At 35.0% G+C, this 15,742-nt stretch overlaps 1 protein-coding gene across 1 annotated transcript in view; it reads right to left on the bottom strand.

The window, feature by feature from the left end:
* LOC127993308 (neuronal migration protein doublecortin-like) overlaps window positions 1-15,407 on the bottom strand; it is an 86,081-nt gene extending 70,674 nt beyond the window's left edge. The window contains exon 1 of the mRNA XM_052591711.1: window positions 15,263-15,407. The gene's annotated coding sequence lies outside the window, so the exon portion shown is untranslated. The remainder of the gene's footprint in view (window positions 1-15,262) is intronic.
* Between the last annotated feature and the right edge of the window lie 335 nt (window positions 15,408-15,742).

Below are 15,742 nucleotides of genomic sequence, written 5' to 3'. Positions count from 1 at the left end.
CATCTCCAAAAATGTAAATAAAAAAATCTCTGAAAATGATTAATTCATAAATACCATTATGTTTTTGTATTAACTTGAACCCTCCACACACACACACCATCCAAATATAGATGAGCAAGAAACAAAACTCCAAAAAAAAAAATAAAAAAAAAATGGAGAAATAGGTCTGCCAGCCAAAAAACACCAATATTTCACCTGAAATACAGAAGTAAAAATCATTTTTTCAGTCTAAGCTTACCATCATCTAAGTACTACACATCTACACATGATCTCTGAGTATAACGTTCGACCATGGATTGGCCTACATACAGCAGACCCACACACATTTCAATGTCACTCATGAGCTATTATTAACAATTCCCTGTGGAGACACTCATTGCACACATGCACACACTCAAACCCCAAACAAAAGGAAACTTCTGGTATGGACATCACTAGCCTATTTATCAGGCAGTATTTAGCTACACTGAGACTGATAAAATAGAAATACACAAGTTTACTGTATATACAAATTTATATAGTACATGCCAGCATTGATCACATCATGTTTCACATCTAAATGTATCAATTGCTCTTCACTATCCAGTATCCATGGCAACGTCTACACAAGCTTTCAGTGTTCTCTAAAAGGATACACAGATGAAGCATGGAAACTACAAATCAGCATCAAATCATTCTTGATCATTAACTGTGAGAGCCTAACTTACCTGAGCCAAAGATTAAGTATACAAAGATACCAAGACGGTTCACTCCTATTACTTACCTGTATGAATGAAAGAAACTACAACGTGCAATAATGCAGAATAGTCCCACCTTCTGAATAAAAAAGCTAATCGCTGATTGGTAAAGTCACTCTGGCACTGCAGCTGCCATTAGAAGCTCCAGTTCCCATAGAAACCTGAGACTTAAGCCTATGAGTGCACATGAACATTCACTGATTTAGACTGAATTTTTTTTAACACTATTTATAAGGAAAAACATTCGTGGGGAAGTTAATTTCAGATGTTTTGCTGATTTGAAACGTGATTCAATTGTGAGTTTAGCAGGTAGTTTTTTTAACCACTAAAAAAAAGTGGTTAAATAATAATAATAATAACAATAATAATAAAAATTGTCAGGGATCCCCAGTCCAATGCAATTAGTATTCCTCCTCTATTTTAAAACCCACGAGCCGCCGTTTTGTAGCTAAGCTAAAAAACATTAATAATAAGCATAAATATGCAATACAAATATTGGAGCAAAATTGTAAAGTACCTGCCAGAGCTCAAGAATGAGGTCTGTGCTATGGCTCAAGGCCGGTGTGAAAGAAGCTCCATAGTTGATGGAATTGTCACTATCATGGTTGCTCAGTGGTATGTAAGCTGCTGTTTGGAGATATGTGATATATGATGACGTACATGCTACAAATTTTACATTTACATTTATTTAAGATTTAGCTCTATCTGTTCAAACTGGTTTATAAAGGGTTTAAAAACTAAAAAACAGAATATTTTTGTTTAACAGAACTGTTGTTATTATCAGGGGTGCACATAGGTTTTTCAGCTTGTTTCTCTAAGTGAACACCCAAGAGGGTCTAGCTGCAGACTTGCACTTGCACTCTCAGACACTTGCACTTCCGCTAGTGACATCATTTGCGGTCTTTATTTTTTATTTATTTGAATTTTTTATTACTTTTTGTTTGAATTTCCCAACATTTTATAACAGTAGCCAGGTGGCGAAGACAAGAAAAAATAAAGTAAATTACAATGTCACTTGCAATCGCTACTTGCACGCTCTGCTACCTGCGACACTTGCAATCGACACAAATCGTGCTTGTTGCCAATGTAGACAAGAAGCTGTGGTGCTGATTAAATGATTAAACCGAATGTAGTACTATAATGTACAGTGTCCTGCAAGGAAAAAACAGGACCGGCAATTCCTCCCATAGAAAAACATAAACACTTAAGATGACTTAATGTATTAAGATGCCATTAAAGTATACTTTATTATATACAGTTCATTATTTTAATGAATATGCATATAGTATTTTCCTCACATACCGCAAAATGTGGCATAATGGACTAAGATGATAAAGGCCAAACTCATATGCTTCTCTACATTAATACAATACATAAATAATATGTACAGGCAAGCAGATGAGCCCAGAATAAACCCAACACGCAAAGTTTCGTGTTAAGCATTTTTCCATATAGAATAAACTGTCTACAACTCGTCTTTGTCCATTACGATACATTATGTGTTTTATTCATAATGATTTTCTATAGGAGGAAAACGTTTAATGTACAATTTAACGCACTGTGTTCTTTACTCGTCTGCTTGACTGTACGGAGTTGATCCTTTTAAAATCACTTAATGCATTTCATAATGCACGTTCATATTTGCTGGTCTGTATATATGTTAAGTCAACAACAAGACATATAGTCTAGGTCTACTGAATTGTCTTTATCATAGTCTGTTATTAGGCCACATTAAGCGTTTTGCTGTATGGGAGGACAACGTTGGCGCATTGTGTTCATAGCCATCTGCTTGCCTTGTAGTACATTAAATAATAACTATATATCGAATTTGATCTTTTAATTGAACTTAATGTATCTTAATACATTATGCCATATTAAGTGTTTGTTTTTTCTACAGAAGGAAAATGCTAAACGAACGACTTTGTGCATTGCGTTCATATTCTGGTTTTCTGGCCCACGGATTTGCCAGTCTTGTCTTTTTCTTGAAAGACCTTGTAAATTATAATAGTAGGCCTACTAATTTAGTTTTAATCGTTTAATCACCAGCACAACGTCTTGTCTCCATTGGCAACATGCACGATTTGTGTTGATTGCAAGTGACGTCACAGGTAGCGGAGAGTGCAAGTGGCGATTGCAAGTGACATTGTAATTTAGTTTCTTTTTGCTTGTCTTCACCACCTGACTACTGTTGTAAACTATTGAGAGATTCAAACAAAAACCTTCAATTCAGCAGGCTTTTATTTTGGCGGGTTACCGGCAAGTGAGTATATGTGCTTCCAGGTTTAGCACTGAAGAATTTAGGGATGGGCGATACCACTTATTTTGTTTTCGATTATGATACTGATATTTTTCAAGGAAGTATCATATATATCCATACTGATACGATACTTCTGAACTAAACTTTTTTAATTATAAAATGTATTAAATGACTGTGAGTTAAATGGGTAATGATAATCACTTAACTTTGTTTAAAACACATTTTAACATTCAATACCCCTTAATTGTAACTTATAAGGTTATATTTTTGTTTAAAAAGTTTAAATATGTTTTTGTTTACACGATTCAAATCAACAAATATTACAGCTGAACTATAGTCACTTTAGTAAACCCATAGTTCATTTGCATAAGAGACTGACACTGAATGGCTGTTGCACGCATAAAATGCAACCTTTTTTTAATTCTGACAGTGTATGATTTCTATTAACATTACAGAATGATCATGATCATGATTATCTTTCAACGTTCAATTTAAATAAATGTAATTGCGCAAACTACATAGGCTACAATTTAAATTTGTTCATAGTGAAATAACATGGTACTTTCGGGAAGCGCAGCCCTGTTTGAATGCACTGTCAGAAGTGAGTGAACGCTCTCTGTGACAGATTGGTTCTGTCTTGCAACATTTCCGTGTGTTCAGATAAGCAGGAAAATAGTTCTATCCTACACAATTATTCACTAAAATTAAATTGCATGTAGTTTTAATTATTTGATTTTTTGTTTAATAAAATCACTGGCAAATAAAACACACCTTAGTATCGATATTTTTTGTTTGAGTATCGATACTTTCCATACTCACGTCAGTATAGATATTTCAGAACGATACACCCTTCCCTACTGCAGATTGAAGAGCATCAGTGAATTAAATGTCACAGTACGGGTAGCCTAGATTTGTGCTTTCAATTGGAATAGAATTCTTAGACAGTACACTTTGTCGAACTAAAATGTAATTGTGCATTAACAGCTGTCAAACATGTCACATGCACGTGCGCTGTCAGAATTGATTTCTACAGAGCAATTTTTATCTTTTTTTGGTCACACATTCGGACCTGTGGACCACTTATTGTGCACCCCTGGTTATCATGCATAATTTACAATGTCTAAATTAAATTAGTTTTCCTTTATATGCTTTAAATGTATATATTTTTATTATTTAGACAGAAATGCAAATTTTTAATTCTCTTTTTATGTTTCACCTACAATATCATTCCACAAAAATCAACCCACAATCTATCACTCTACCCTTTACTTGGAGCTGTGAGAAACAAACAAAAAAGGAGAGGCACACATATATTTAGCCTCCCTTTCCATAGAAAAATTATTGAGTGGGTTTTTATCTCCAGAAAAAAAATGGTAGGTGTGAGCCAGGGAGAGATCATTGTAGTGGTTTCCAGGTTTGTAAAATAATCCAGTGGCTGCTTTGAATGTAGTGCAACATTTACATACAGTACACATGAAAATTAGGTTTCTTAAAATAATAAACAAATGAGCTAAACAACAACTTTCTGACAAAGTATGGAAAGCTAAAACACATAGCCTACATGTCAAATTATCATACAATTTAATAAGCCTACAAAAATTATTATTATACAAAAAAAGAAAGAAAGAGAGAGAGAGAGCGGGAGAGAGAGAGAGAGAGAGAGAGAGAGATAGAGAGAGACAGAGAGAGAGAGAGAGAGAGAGAGCAAACCAGGTCAAACCATGTAACCAACCTATTTTTTGGAACATGGTATGGTTTCTTGCTGGACCAATTTGCTCTATTATAAATTGACGAAGATAATCTTCTTACTAGTGCGTTTGATTAACACACCCAGCATCTATTACAACACCTAATATAATAAAAGGTCACTTTATGTTGATTTTAAATATTTAAACAATGATACACTTGGTGTCCCACTAGCATTAAACGCTAGTTTGACATTATTTTACAATCAAACTGCAAGATTAAAAGTAAATTTACTTATAGCTCTACTGCCTCTAAGTACAAAATGCAGTATCTTTCAATAAAAGATATTTTGATGAAATGGCAGCATGTTTAGAATAATTCACAAAACAGTTTATGAAATATGAAGAACAATAAAAAATGTTATATATCAGTCGCTCATCCATATCGTTAAAAATAAACTTCAGACATGCATTTTTAATGTTCAAATCTTTATGAAGGCAACACAAAGTTTTGGAGGTACAGTTTCTTTACATCCACTGATTAGAACAATGTCTGAGTTTGACAGTCTTAATTGACATCTTTATCTGACATTATTGTCACTATTGTGATTGGCGGACAGAGATGAGTTGTTCAGGGGGGAAAATCCTTCTTGATTACATACAGCAACAATGCATGTTAAAGTCCCGTTCTCTGTGATCCCATGTTTTAAACTTTAGTTAGTGTGTAATGTTGTTGTTAGAGTATAAATAATATCTGTAAAATTCTAAAGCTCAAAGTTCAATGCCAAGCAAGATATTTTATTTAACGAATTTGCCTACAAAAAACGACCTGTTTGGACTACATCCCTCTAGTTCCTGCAGTAATGACGTCACTAAAACAGTATTTTGACTAACCTCCACCCACAAAAAGGGGGGCGTTGTCTTGTTGCGCTCCGATGTATTTGTCGACATGTCGTCGAAACGCTGTTATTTTAATCTCTGAGTCCAATCACCTTTGTTTGGCCTTCCCAGGGATGCTCTACTTGGAGATTAATGGTTACAATTTATGTTTAACTCCGTTCCCGAAAATTATAATCCACATGTAAAACTATGTGCAGCACATTTTGCTGAGGACAGCGAGCTGGGGACAGCTTCCTCAATCTCAATCAGTTTAATGCCGGATTCGCACAAAGATTATTCCTGAAAGAAGGAGCAGTTCCCTTCTTGTCTGGAGAAGGCATTGTTTATTGACCACAACCGGTAAGTGTATTTTATTAAGTTGGTGCATTTAACAGTTTCTGTAACTTATTACACAAAGGGCAACGCTGTGTAGCTTTGTTAACTAGATATTAGGGCTGTGCAAAAAAATTGAATGCGATTTTCATGCGCATATCGTCAGTAAATACGCTCCTGTGATTATAAGTACATCTCTAGCACATTCTCCCGCCCACATGCTTCTCAAAATTACTCCAAATCTAGCCCAATCACGTTTCCAGGAAGGCTGCGTGCGCTAAGCTGCTGTCGAATCACAACACAGTAACCACTGGCACAATCAGAGCTGGTTACGTATTTCTGAAGGAGGGACTTTATAGAACAAGTAAGTCATCAGCCTGTTTTTATGACAGTGAAAACAGAGGTATACAGATTGGTGAATTGTGTGAAAAATGCTGTTTTTTTACACGCCAAACATGAACACATGTTATTGCACACTGTAAACACAATCAAATCTTCAAAAAAGCAAGAAAAACGGGGGCCTTTGAGGGGTATGTGACATCATGATTCTACCAATTAAAAAAAAAAAAACATGGTGCTTCAGTAGTAGAAAAGAATAACTTATATTTTAAACTGGGTATGTTTTTTCTTCTTCTTTTATTTTTTTATATGTAAGTATATAATAATATCAAGAACATTTTGATTCTCCATTTTATGACTTCAATTTTCATTTGCCCACCATCTTGTTTGGATTTTCACATTGAACATATCACAGTCTGAGATAACCTTTATTTGAAACCTTAAATCTGACCCAAAACAATATATATTATAAGACATCAAGTTGCTGCCTATCTTTTGAAACAGATATTGTGTTGAGTGAGCTTCTGTGATGCCTAAAATGCAGAATAGGTAGGCAGCGCACAGTTTATGTTTCTGTCTGATTAAAGTCCAGACTCTGAGGGAGGCAGATCCTGGCCACAGTGCTCTAGTGGAACAGGTCCAGAACTTCTAAAACACAGCTGCGCTTTTTTTCACAAAACTCTTTCTACCCCTCCAGAAAAGAAAAGAGAAATAAAAGAAAGTAAAAGAAGCACAGTGTTAGAAAAGGACAGTTGTGTCTCTGTCCTCTTTTCACATCACCCTTTTCTGAAGAATGAAGTGATTAAAGTGCAAGAATTTAAAAGTAACTCACATAAACACACTAACGGAATACATGCTTGCTAATAGACTTTTACTACTAGACATAAAGTATGCACCAGAGACCTAGTTCACTGGTTAAAATATTATTAAAATCACTCTTATTACTCTTTATGAATCAAAACATAGAGACAATACTTAAAAAAATGCTGTGTGTTCTATTTATTATTAAATTATCATGTTTGCAAAACTTTATACTGTTAACTGTGTGTGGGGGGGGGGGGGCATGTTTTTGTGACATATCAGGTCACAACTCTGTATAATGACATGGGTATGACACAGGTATTACAAGGAGAGGGTGACTTATGAGGACATAACCCATGTCCCCATTTTTCAAAACGCTTATAAACCATACAGAATGAGTTTTTTTTTTTTTTTTTTGAGAAAGTAAAAATGCACAAGGTTTCCTGTGAGGGTTAGGATTAGGTGTAGGGTTGGTGTATGGCGATAGAATATACAGTTTGTACAGTATAAAAGCCATTACACCTATGAGATGTCCCCACTTTTCACAAAAACAAACACGTTCACTAGGTTCCAAGAACATTCAACTGCTGGACAGCTCTGCCCTCTCCAGAGTAAATCAACATACAGATAAGTATACATATATTTTTAAGTAATCCAGCCTACCATACAATAATATGCATAAAATAATATGCTTTCGGGATCAGAAGAGATTGGGTGGTTCAGGGTGGTATGGCCATCTGTGTGGGCTGCCAAAAAGAGGGGGCTATTTAAAGAACAACAACAGAAAGCAGCCTGAGCAATGTATTAGCTAACCAAGTGTGTTAATGAAGAAAACCCAAAAGCTTAAAGTACCTGGTACGGCCAAGTGGTCTCCCATACAAACTAACCAGGCCTGACCCTGCATGCCATACAAGTATTTGAGGTATTCCTCTTTTGTAGAAATCATACAAACATAAAGTGTTTTTTTTTTTTTTTTTTTTAGGGTTAGGTTACAGTTGTCACGTTGGTTTCTGTTCGTTCTCGTCTGTCCTCTGTTGTGGTTAATTTCCTGCTCATTTAGTTAATTATCATTCATTAGTTTCCACCTGTGTTATATTAATAATCTCATTTGCTCCTTAGTTTAACTTCCCTTATAAGCTCTCAATTTATGTTTCTTCTTTGTCTTGAATTAATGTTCACTTAAATGGTTAAAAGTGATTTATGCCTATTAAAAGATTCTATTACTCCGACTCCTTCATCTTGTGCCTCACTGAAACCACTTCCACCTGACAACAGATATATATATATATATATATATATATATATATAAACAATAGATAGAATGTATGCAATCTCCCTGTTTAGATACCTAAATAAACTTGATCAACTTGATAAAACATGGAAACCCCGCGTGTCATTGGTGTATATGTGTGTGTGTGAGAGAGAGAGAGAGAGAGAGAGAGAGAGACATATGTCTTATCTAATTTCAGTAAACAGTGGTCATCTGTCCATCTCTTTGTCATTGAGGTCTCCTGCCCCCAACTAGGCTTTTACAATTTACACTTGCTCCTCCCACCCACCTTCTGCTCTTCCAGGCTTTGTCAATATTCTCATTCTGTTACCTTACTGTTCCATCTGAAAAAACATTCCCTTAAAAAACTCCCCCATAATCCCCTAAACCAATACTGGATCAATAAATCTACACTGCCTCACACACACACACACGTTTGATTTTGTGAAAAGTGGGGACATCCCATAGGTGTAATGGTTTTTATACTGTACAAACTGAATATTCTATGGCCCTACACCAACCTTACACCTAACCCTAACCCTCACAGGAAACTTAGTGCATTTTACTTTCTCAGAAAAACTCATTCTGTATGGTTTTTAAGCGTTTTGAAAAATGGGGACATGGGTTATGTCCTCATAAGTCACCCTCTCCTTGTAATACCCGTGTCATACCCATGTCATTATACAGAGTTGTGTCCTGATATGTCACAAAAACAAGAGCACTCACACACACACACACGTTTACTTATCTTAGTTTACATCTAAATGTGAAAAAAAAGAAAATTATATATATATATATATATATATATATATATATATATATATATATATATATATATATATATATATATTTATACCAGTTTTACAAATGAGGATGTCCCCAATGGGAGGTTTTTGGAGAATTTGATAGGTTTGGCTCACTTTTGGGTACAAATTTGTTAAATAGGTACACACACACACACACACACACTTACTTCTATTCAAAGCTAAATCAATATTTGCTTATCAATGTCCTAACATGTTTTTAACCCTTTGTTTTCTCCAGAAATGCCTGATGTCCGTAGCCCTTGCTCCCTATACCCTGTCTGGCAAATATCATGCTGTGTCCTGGATTTGGTCGATTAGCAGTTTTGTTTAACATTTTGCCTGCAGAGGGACATTCACTTAAATAACAATACACTTCCTCTGATAAAGTATTATTGCTATAATGTAAGTTTATCACTATCCAAGTTAGATTTTATCTGTCCCTTTAGTTTTAATACTTTCTAAAACAAGTTTTTCATTATGCATTCTCATATTTACACAAGTGTAAAATGATACAGTTTATTGAAGTATTTAACTTAATATGAGAGACTTTAAGTAAACCTGCAGACACATACATACTATCCCTGTTAAACACAAAATATTTCTTATTTTATTATATTTTATTTATTTATATGTTTCCTGTAAATTATATTTAACTGAGAGCAAAGATGTAGGGATAAATGATTCAAACTGAACCACTGTTACAAGTCATAACAACAAATAACTAGTGTATTTTGCTTGCACTTCACTACCCATAATTTACTGAAAACTGAGAGGAACTCTTATTTAACATTGTCACCTGATATTCAAGATGTCAGAAAGGCAAAACACTATAATTGTCCTTGTTTAGGATCTGATCTAGCTCCTTGGCGCAAGAAAAACCATAAGAGAGAGAAAGAGAGAGCAAGTAATGAGATGACTCTTGTGGTATTAGATTGTTTAGTGATTAACCTACTTTATTTTCCAGAGCAAAAAATAAATAAATAAAATAAAAATAAAAGTTATAATAGCAAGAAAGAGGATGTAAACAATTGTAAAGTTACATGCACATATTACAACTCATTATAAAAAATATAGTTAAAATTTGTGCTCAAACAACATCTTAAATATTACCAGTTTTACTTCCATAATGTGCTGCATCAGATTAAAAAAAATAAGTAAATAAATAATGTTTAATGAATCTGATTTTGTTCATCAGGAATATAATGGATTGGGTATTTCCTGAATAAAGGCAGTCATGAATGTGTTATTGCTGTAACCTATATTACATTAATAACAGCCAGAATTAAATTACTGTAAACCTTTGACAAGATTTTAGAAAGGCTGTGTTACTACAATATTAGCCTATATTAGTGCCTAAATAGCTAATGTAATCATCATTAACCAGTATCTTTCATGCCCTAGGTGACTTTAGCCAAGAAGCTGTTTACTGAGTAAGTAATTTTTTTTTTTTTTTTTTTTTTTTTATAAGGTGCATTTTGATGAAAGATTAGAAAGACTAATGTTCACAGAACGTTTCAAGAAAATCAATAAGGTTTAATTGAATTTGATATTGTCTCCAAAAAGGAAAGCACCACGACATTAAAATTGAACAGAAACTGAGTTGAGGCTTAAAAATCAAAACTCATCCAGCATGGCGTTGACACAACAAACATACAACATGGTTTATTAATCCAAAGCTTGATATGGCATGTCAAATCCATATCAGCATTTGAGAAGAAACATTAACTGTTGATGAAGAAGACATACATTTCTTTTCTTTAAATCTTTTTAAGGCACTTTTGAAATTTTAAAGGAGATGGTCAATATTGGGGGTCTCTATTGAGAAAAACTAAGAAGAGACTAAAGCAAACATCTCCATTTAATCTTTGGTCTGCTCACTACCTCATTCAGCAATTAAGTGACCTGATTCAACCTCTTCTGTCGGTTTAAATAAAGAACTGCTCTCTGAGATTTTTTACACTTTAATCAGGCTAAATAAGCTTCAATCATTATATCTGTTTGTTACTTCACTGGTTTGCACTTTTTCTGCCATGTGCTTTACTTATCTTTCTTTTTATATTACCTATTTGTATATTTGTATAGTTGTACTCATATTTTATCTGTACTTAATGTTCTGCTGTTAGTGTTATCTATATGCACCAAGGGTCTGAGAGTAACGGAATTTCAATTCTCTCTATGTATGTACTGTACATACGGAAGAATTGAAAATAAAGCAAACTTGACTTGACTTGAATTGACTTTAATCTCATTGCTATTTAGGAAAAAACAACTGAGATAATAAAGGAATCTATGGAAAGTAAAAGGTTCCAGAGCATTATTATTATTAGGGGCCAAGCACCGAAGGTGCGAGACACCTATTGTATCCTTTAGCATAATTTTTCTTCCGCCGTAAGTCTATGGCAGCCCATAGAACCGCTTGTGGGAAAGTTGTATAATTTGGCACACTGATAGAGGACAGTCCCAACATTAACTATAGCAAATTTGAAGTCTATAACTCCAACTCTCTAGCACCACCACTTCCAAAGTTTCAATATTTTTATGGTAATAACTTTTGAACTGTAAGAACTGTAAGCCAGAAAATGAAAATATTTTTTCCTCTGAATCCTTGGCTCATGCCAAGTCAAATTAACCCCAAAATTAAAAAATCGCAAGGTTTATTTTTTTTTGCTATTTTCAATTTTTCAAAAAAACTACTTTTTCGAACTCGTCCTAGACGGTTAGTCCGATTTTTCATGAAAGATTGGCTCAGATCATCTTCAGAGAAAGCTAGCACAAAGTTATGGAATTCAAATTGACTCGTCCAACCGTTCTCGAATGACACATGATCAAAAGTGCATGAGAGGCTATATCTCGGCAACGGTTTGGCATATTGAGACCAAACTTGGTGTGTGTTATAATAACCATGACCTGAGACTACCTGTAGTGTTTCGACACAGCGCCTCCTAGTGGTCAGGAGATATGAAAAAAAAATCATATTTTTGCTTATAAATTCTGAATGATTTGGCCAAAAATCACACAACTGGTCTCTTTGAATTCAGTGAGTCATGATATCCAGAATGATATCCAGATTTCCCGTGTTAGGCATTTAAGGCGTCGGCCATTTTGAATTATGTTTTAAAATGCTGTATTTTTTGAACGCTTTATTGTATCGTATAAAAATGCTAATAACTTTTTATTGCATTAGCCTATTGTAATGAAACTGGTCTAAAAATATTCCATGGTTTATTGCGACAACATAGATACCAAATATGCCAGCCTGACTTCCTGTCCGCCATTTTGATTTATGTTGAAAACCTACTTTTACGAACTCAATCATTCATTGGTCTGATTTTCTGAGATAATCTACAGACTGTGATGACAAAAGTTTATGGATTTTGTGTCAATAGACAAATCCATTTTTCGCATACTACAGCAACGAATTTGAGGCATGATGTTAAAATTGTAGCTGCACTTGTAGCTGTAGCTCTGCAATGCTTTGGCATATTGACACCAAACTTAGTGTGTCAATGTCAGTCACACAGAACACACCATATCAATTTGATAACAGCGCCACCTATTGGTCACAATTGATAAGCCAATAAATCATGCTACGAGAGGGTGTATTTATGATTTTTTCGCCATTTCGATTACACTCATCCTAAAATTACTGTAATTGCTCATTGTTGAATTTGGTGTGATGCCTAAATTAAATGCCAAGCTTATCTCCTCAATTTGCTGGTGGAGTGCTTGGCCCCATAATTGCTGCTTGCAGCTATATTTATTATTATTATTGTTGTTGTTGTATCCCGTGTTTTTAGACCTTTAGGAGATGACAAACACAAATCCTTTAGGACTTTTGAAACAGCTAAGGTGCTTCCATCTCTATTGATTTATTTAGAGGAATCCTATTAACGCTTGTCAGTGCTACCTAGCTTGATGACACTTCAATTAGCTCCTTAATCAGTGCTCACAGCCTGACCTCCACTATATTTAGTCTGTAATGATGGGATTTCTGAGAGTTAGATTCTACAAGTCAGCTTACCTGACTTCCTGACACCAATCCAAAATCAACACACAATGCACTAGAGGGCAAGGGAAAGAGTTCATCCTGAAGAATTTTATCATCAAAGTGCCATTACATGGATTTATACTCCAAAAATTCAAGGTTATGATGCAAAACTACATTTTAACATCTTTTGAGGCTGTAATGTCAAGGTGGATGCGTTCCCCCGATATCTAAATCAGTAGTCAATATGGGGTTTTCAGTGTTTTGATTGCTATGGTGTGGCTGATAGGTTGTCGCTAGTATGCTTATAGGTTGTTCTGGGTGGTCACAAAGTATTGCTAGGTGGTTACTTTTAGGTAGCACTCATGTCCATATGATATTCTAGTCTCTCAAAATGGCTTGGGTCTCTCCATCATGGCTTGGGTCTCTGTAAGCATATGGGATTTTTCCTGTTAGAATTTATGTTATAAGATTAATTTTTAACATTAGTATTTTCTAGTAGCTGTTATTATGTGTTTGTTGTACACAAATTATATAGTGGGGCCGTCTGTGGCATTTGGACATGGGCTTGTGTCCAATGTGACTGCCAGAAGGGATTGCAGCAGCTTTTCCAATTAAAGCCTGTCTACTACAACTCATCGCCACACCTTGGAATAGACACAATAATACTAAGAAGTTTGATTACAAAAGTCTGTGTAAAATGTTAAAGTGACAAATGCCTGAGTTGGCCACAGATTTCTGCTGATTTATGGGTTTGTTATTGTCTAATCATGTGCCCTGTGTTCCTCTGTGCCATTAACAAAAAAGGGATTACATCCTTGTTGTGGTCACACAAACACACTACTACACACCTTGACTGTTTTTTTACTGCCATCAGTGGTGCAGAGGGGAATAGGGTCTGGTCTCCTACACTCAAATGCACTTTTATACACCATCAAATTAATTGCTGTTTATTACATGAAATATCGTATCTTTAAATAACTGTCATCAAAATAACACAAACCTTGAAGCTTGATTTTTATTTATTTATTTTTTCTTCAGAAAAAGACATTACCAAGTTGTAGTAATACTCCCTATTTCACCCATGCAACTTATTTTTTTAAGAGAAAGACTTCCAGTGGTCTTTTGAAGGTAATCACAAGCCAATAGTGTTTGCTGTTTGTAAAATACTGTTGTTTCAAGGTGACGGGTTCAAACTTTGCCAACTGTACTGTTGAGTCTTTGTTGCTTAATAAACACTATGATGCAGTGTACAGAGTCCAGAAACACATCACACTGAATCACATGATAAAACTGGTCATAGTGAAAGCAAATGTTCTCCAGGGGCAGGTCTGTATGCACCCCAATCCCCACCCCCCACCCCCTATCCACCCACATAGAGTGCTCTACTAGCCTGTTTCATTGTGTCTCTTTGGCACATGCTGCACTACAGCAAATTCAGGATGGGGCTTGTATCTCACACCCACTGCAACCTCCTGAGTATTACAGAAAAGTGCCTTACAATTTGAGACCCCCAGAGACAATAAAGTTTAGCTCACATTTGCAACCAATCCTCATTTTGAATTACACTGTTTTGAACTAACACAAAAGCATCCTTATAAGAATTGCCTTGTAAGATTATAGCAAAAAAAAAAAAAATCTCTAAATCACATCTTTTAGATATGTGCTCCCGATAAGATTATTCTCAATTGGATAAAATATCCCTCTTGGATATCAAAATAAATATAAAGATATTCTTTCAAGATTTTAAACCTACAGCTTTCTTTGTCATTTCCTTTTACTGTTCCATAACAATATACTGTTCCATTAGTTATAATAAATCTTGTTGTAATTTTAATTGTATCCATAAGATCTCAATTGATTCTTAGAGGATTCTTATTTGATCCCATTATGTATGGGATTCAGATAGATAGATAGATAGATTGATAGATAGATAGATAGATAGATAGATAGATAGATAGATAGATAGATAGATAGATAGATAGATAGATAGATAGATAGATGTCTCGAACCTGAAACCATCTGACTGTTCACCCACTAACATTAACTCAAATCTGCCTCTATTTCTAACATTAAAGTTACTCACTAAACGTTTGCATAACATGACATACGTTTCGATTTATACGCCACATTTTCTTTTAAAGTAAAAGTATACCGGTGTTTGACTTACCAGTAGTACAGTGAGCTGCTGCTGCTGTGTGAGTGTGTGTGGGTGGGCGTGGATGCTGCAGGATCGCGCTGTGCTCCTTGTCTTTGTTTGCCGCTTCAGCTGCTGCTCCGACTGAGATGCCTCCCTACCGGCATACCGCGCGGTCCTAACGCCGCCCCACACACGCCCAATGGATACAGCAAACGCCTACTGCAGGCCCCACAAACATCTGCATTCATGTGTTAATAAACTGTCATGACCTTACCTTGGAGCCGAACTTACTGCAGTCAAATGTTATTTGTTGTGGACTACACAATTAATGACCATATACAAAAACTGCCCACTATTTTTATTCAATAGTTTGAGAAAGAGTATGTGATAATCAAGCACCAAAAATACTTTAAAGGGGGGTATACAGAAATGTGGGCCCCCTTCTTCCAGATGAATGTGTTTTTTATTTATTTATTTATTTATTTATTTATTTATTTATTTATTTATTTA

The sequence above is a fragment of the Carassius gibelio genome, chromosome A5, assembly GCF_023724105.1.
Source record: "Carassius gibelio isolate Cgi1373 ecotype wild population from Czech Republic chromosome A5, carGib1.2-hapl.c, whole genome shotgun sequence".
In the NCBI taxonomy this organism is placed as follows: Eukaryota; Metazoa; Chordata; class Actinopteri; order Cypriniformes; family Cyprinidae; genus Carassius; species Carassius gibelio.
Note: the sequence above shows the minus strand (reverse complement) of the source record. Positions and strands in the feature narration are given on the sequence as shown.